This window comes from Siniperca chuatsi, linkage group LG17 (genome assembly GCF_020085105.1).
Source record: "Siniperca chuatsi isolate FFG_IHB_CAS linkage group LG17, ASM2008510v1, whole genome shotgun sequence".
In the NCBI taxonomy this organism is placed as follows: domain Eukaryota; kingdom Metazoa; phylum Chordata; class Actinopteri; order Centrarchiformes; family Sinipercidae; genus Siniperca; species Siniperca chuatsi.
Window position 1 is genome coordinate 5,203,542 of NC_058058.1, and position 6,000 is coordinate 5,209,541.

At 39.2% G+C, this 6,000-nt stretch overlaps 1 long non-coding RNA gene across 1 annotated transcript; it reads left to right on the forward strand.

Moving 5' to 3' along the window:
* The first annotated feature begins 100 nt into the window (after nucleotides 1-100).
* LOC122864408 lies at nucleotides 101-5,740 on the forward strand. Its single transcript, XR_006375212.1, has 2 exons — nucleotides 101-5,395; nucleotides 5,486-5,740. It is a non-coding gene; the product is annotated as an uncharacterized LOC122864408 (long non-coding RNA).
* Nucleotides 5,741-6,000: the final 260 nt, after the last annotated feature.

A 6,000-nucleotide genomic window follows, 5' to 3' on the forward strand; every position in this document is an offset into this window, starting at 1 on the left:
ACTTAATTTATCTGACCTGTATTATAGTGTATAATATTATTTGCTTAGTACTTCTCTTCCTGTCTGCACTGACGTGACAGTGAGCTGCTGTAACAAAAGAGTTTCCCCTCAGGGATCAATAAAGTATTTCTGATTCTGATTCTGACATTGGTTGCACTCTTCTTTTCTCTTTGAATACTGAACATGCATTTGATTATATCCTGTATGTAGTATTTGCCATGCCAGGCCGTTTATTGCTGACCAGATGTCTTTATTGGTTTTCCAGGGTTGGTTTCAGCCATACTGATCAGGTCTGGTAATACGTGTGTGTATAGATGTTTGTGTTGTTGGGGTGTGGATTCCTGGGAAGGGGTCATCAACAACATAAACAATATATGGGAAATATATTTTTTATAGAGGACATTGAGATTTAGAGAATTATTTATGTTTTTTTTTTCTTGTTTTCTGTTATTTCTATTATGCATTATGATGTTCTATTATGCAAAAACAAAAACAAGAATGCACATTTCACAATATTGTTTGAGTGATTTCTTTCATCACTCTCCTCACCATTGCTGATCATGTGAAAAAAATCAATAAAAGCCCGATTAAGAATTGTCATTTTTCCCAAAAAGGGATGACCAGATGTTTTGGCATGGAAACCAAAAGCATGAACGCGCCAAACATTGCTGATCACTCTGATACTGATCATACTGCTCTGTAACTAGATAAAAAGCACAATATGTTGTGTTATGTTGTTAAGTTCTGCGGGGAAACTGGCTCCGACCTGAATATCCAGGCACTTCCATGTAGGCAGGGGAGCTGGAAGGAAGGAGGGGTCGGTGGATTACGTCAGAATCAGGCTCCTCTGACTCATCAGCCCTCTCTCGCTCTCTCTCTCTCCCTGCTTTTTTCAGCGCTTGGCTGCATCAGCCTGTCACATGATGACAATCAGTCCAGAAATGGTTGCCAAGGAAGCTCTCTCCCTCACAACGCCTCGGCCCTGAGTCATAGATTGCCAGAGTTTTACAAATCTACTGTAAACTGGTTCGGTGTTGACAGCCAGACTCCAGGATCACAGATTGCTTTAATGCTGTTTGCATAAGCCATGGTGTCATAAATAGACTGTAGCAAAATAAATGTATTCTGAGTGTTATGTATTTTGTGTGGCTGTGTTTGCATAACTCTGTAAATCCAGGACTCTGCCTCAGTCCATTCCCCTTTCTCTCGCTGTGGCTGGCAAGCCTTCCTTAGCAACAGCAGTCCCTGTGACAACTGATGCAAGCAGCAGTTTTCAGATACAGAAGAACGCTGTGCATTTATTCAGTAGGGTTGTTGCGTTGTCACCTCTTGAACATCACATTCTCTCTTAAAAAGTGTCAGCTGCAAGCATACAGACTTTCATGTCACCCCACACACACACACACACACCACCAGGTTCACTATGTCTGCAGTGTTACTCACATTATCTCTGTTCATGAAATTGTTTTGTACATGGAATCACAGTATTTGGCAGCATGCTGATCTTTCCATTCCCAGCTATTTTCATTTGCATCCCAACGTGTTATTGTTTGCTTTACAAAGCCTGTATTCAAAAACACACCTGCATTATTTTCCGTTGTGTTGTGTTGTTGCTGCAAATGTCTCTACTTTCTCCTTCTCCACCTTGCTAACGTAGTAATATTGAGTCTCTTTCATTTACAGCAGCTATATGTAGGCCTATTTTGTGACTCAGCATGAGTGCATTTGTAACATGAGCGGCCCTACTTGGTACCAAACAAGTAGTGGCATGTAGTATTATTACATGTAGTATTTCAAAATATTAATATACAACGGTCACATTACTACCACACTAATAAAATAAAGACAACAGGGCAAAGCTCTCATACTGGTGTTTGTGTTTTATGAACATGTTTGGTAACAAATTGCTTCCTACCACTTCCTGTGTTGCACTATAAATCAGAGATGGGCAATCTCGTGTCCCAGAGAGCCACACATCTGCAGGTTTCTAATCAAAGACAACAGTAGTTTCAGATAAAGTTGTCTTTTGTTAGACTCATAACATGGATTGATAAGATGATTGTGTATAGCACTTTTTTCATGTTACTGTAAGACACAGTGTATCTCATTTTGAACTGATGCTTTTCTTCAGGCAATATAGAGATAAAGAGCAAAGATCATGGGCAGCATGAGCTTTGGTATCTATCCCAGTCTAGGAAAACAACAGCTGATTAATTATTCAGTCATGCAAAATGAGTTGTAAATGTGTGAACCTCAGTAGGGACACTTCATTATACTATAAAAGGGAGCAGAGACTACAAGGTGAGTGATTTCCATCTGAATGGAGGTGGACTTTCTCCTCCAGAAGGTTGGTGGAGAGAGAGAGAGAGACGGAGAGAGAGAGCAAATCTATACAATAATAATGTTATCAATGCTGTGGCCAGTGAATTATGTGCAGACAATGTATTTTTAATGTGAGTGACAGCAACTGTGCACTGCACAAACCAACTGCGGGGCAGGAAATGCTTAATGCTGGTATAGATAAAAATCATCAAAGATGATCACTGACATGAAACAAGATTAAGATTAACATGCTTCCTAATCCTACATGTGTAATCTCTTTTGTAGCATATGTCTCTGAGTCTTTGCAGTTTTGTTAGAAGGGTGTAGCTATGATGATGTTGTTTACCGTTTTTGGTCAAAATACTGCATATGTATGAAGTTTGTCCCAATATATGGCAACAATATCCACAATGGCATCAAAGAAAGAAAGAGAGGAGAAAAATAGAAAGTAAGAAAAATGGAGTAAGAAAAGGAGAGAGATGCAAGGAAGTGCAAGACAGCGACAACTTGTGTGTGTTTGTGTGTGTGTGTACACAAACAGCCAGGCTCAGGTGTGAAAGTCTGGTTTGTCATCCCATTGTGCCTCCTCTCCCCGCCTGTTTATCTTTTCCAACACAATCAAAGAGGAAACATTTCAAAGTGTCTAACTGCTGTAACTGGTTGAACGTCTCTCGTATCCAGACCGCTTTATTCATTCTCGCAGTTGTAAAGATACAAGAGCAAAGGTGAGATGATACTGAAGAGTGGCTGCTCTTTACACATACTTTCAATACTTGATTTCAAACATTTTGGACAAAATGGTTTCATATTTTCCTCAATACTCAACAGATAAATGCAGTGCTGTTTTATTACTTTAACTCTGAGGAAAGCCACTAACTTAATTTAATGACTGGATTTTCTTTTGTATGAGTAATCACTTACAGAGCAGAAATCAAATCTTTTCTCTAATCTGTCTGAACTAAATCTTCACTTTCCCTTCAAACTCTTGCATATTGTGCACATGACTTTTTAAATCATTTGGTACCTTTGTGTCTTTTGGGATTTGAAAGCCACACATATGTTAAAATTAAAAGCTGTGTGAAAACAAATGTTTGAAAAGTATATATAAAGGTATAATAAAGTTCTAATATGTAATTATAACAAATATCTTGTATAACTGTTCACTTTTGGAAGTAGATTTTACATTTGAGATGTTGTGTTTTAAGGTGATTTGAGGTTGTATTTCTGTACTGCCATTAATTAAATAAAAAAAACTACAAGTCAGTCACAGTATATGATGCAGATGTCTTTTTTTTTTAGGATGAAGGTCATTAAGACAAAATATGAGCCAGGTGCACCAACCATGCTGTCATAGCTGTTGATTGGATCAAGATTTAGCAGACAATGTCAAATACTGCTTCCGAGAAAAAAGATAATCTGAAATCTTGTCCTGGAATTAAGATTGCTTTTAATTGAGGATGATCTTGTGTTTGGGGATTAGTCCTAATTAGTAACAGCATGAGGAAAGAACATCTGCCCAGATGGTATAGATTAGGACTTACATTATACTGTCCGTCTAATATGGTCATTAAAAATGCTAAGAAAAAACACAATTTTCATTTTCAGCAGAAGCTGTGTGTGTGAGATCTAAAATTCAGAAAGTTACCAGTTTTAATGTGCCATCTACTGACCACTCCAGGTTACTACCGTTCAGGTAGTTGAGATATGTTGTGTTATGTCGCCATCTGGTGGCCACTAAGTTAAACTTGTTAAGAAACTAACTTTTGACTTAAATGTGTAGTTTGTTTCCAGTAAAGTTATTAGGAGCAGAGAGAACATGTTGCATGCAGTTAATCTAAATGATGTGAAAGCGTGTTTAGTCTGTTAGAGTAGGCCTTTTGTGCCAATGTCCCTGCTCTGACAGACTAGATGTGATCATCAAACGGACCCAAAGGACTGATACGTCACTCGACATGCGCACTGTGCAAGCTCAGCCAGTGTTTTAGTGCAGAACAGGTCGTCGGTGATTTCTGTAAGTTGTGCGAAAGTGAAACTCTAAGTGTTACCTCATTTATTAGGTTATTAATGATTATGTTAGTTTCATGCTGGTTAAAAATTAGCCTACAAATAGATATTACACAGTACTGCGACCCAAAGCAACTGAATGAACAGGCTGTAATCCATAGTTTGATGATACCTTAGTATTTTTATTCTGAAAGATTTATACTGAGCAATCTAATAACAATGAGTGGCAGTGTTTATGTTTTACTATGTTTGTTTGTTTATGTATTAGTTCAACAGGTTATTATTTCTCACCGTGTGGCCACTACTAGTAATGAAAACCTGACTTATTATTTATCATTAATTATATTAATTACAGCTAAAAAATTACATAAAATGTAATTTAAAAAAGCATAATATATTAATAACAAATTTTGTATCATATCTTACATGTTACAGTCAGGGCTGGCTCAGATAGTGTTAGTATCACAGTATCCCTCCACTGCAGCTCAGAGATTTGTCTTGATTTGTCTAAGTCGGACTGCTGACGCCTCGTATTAGCTTCAGATAAAGTTTGGAATACATTTTTACACAGAACCAGGACTGTGGATTTTGTCTCCCGTCACTTACTGTACATGGAAAGCACATTAGGAAGGGATTTTGAAAGGCTGGTATGAACAGGAGGAATAATTACAGCAAGCAACAACTGTTTCAATGTTAATATGGGAACCTGACTGGTGTTTTAAGAACTGAAAAATTGTGAACCTTTCCTTTCAAATATTCTGGTTAAGGTTGTCATAAGCTATTCTGGTGTGATATAGGGTTCTGGTTAGAACCATGGTTTGTCATAGTTAGCCACTATGCCCCCTGATCCTTTTGTCCTCTTCTGTATCTGCCTTCCCCTGTGTTTCCTGGCGGTCCCCTGTTCGTCTTGTTTGTGTGTGTGTGTGTGTTTGTGTCTGGGTTCTGGGCTGGTTTCCAGATCTCCCGGCTGCTATTGATTACCGGCACACCTGATCATTATTATCATCAACCACCACAGTTATCTACCGGGCTCATCCACACTTCCAGCGCCAGATCGTCTTCGTACCCAGTACGCGTTATACGTTACGGCTCAAGTAAGATACCTTTTTGAGGTTTGTCTGTACTTACCTTATGGTAACATTGTCTGTCTCCGTTGTAGACCTCTGTGTTGCCGGTGATCACTTCCTCGTGCCACGGCCATCGGACTCTAGTCTCAGTCTCAGCGTGTCTTCACCCGATCAGCCCAGCCTTCCACCACGCCAGCCAGTCCAGAACCCGCTTCCCTGGTCTCCGCTCAACGCACCGCCCTCCAGCCTCTGTCCAGTCCGGTCGAACTCTCCGTACTACAACGCACTTCGCCAGACACGCCGCGATCTCCGGATCTATCCACACAATAAAACTGTTCTGACCTTGATCAGCTCTGTCCGTGTGTCCTGCTTTTGGGTGCCAAGTTTGTTCCCCATAACATGGTTTCTCTCAGTTTAACATAAAACAAACTCAGCGTGGGTGATCCCACATGGTCCTCAGTTTTTCAGATATTGGATGAAAAAAAAAAAACTATTTTAGAAATAAATACACATTTATCAGTAATATCAGGCTGGACAGGAAATACTGTGCATCAAAAAAGGAACTTTAATGCTCCAAATATACAGTTTATTGAGACTGTTCATATCA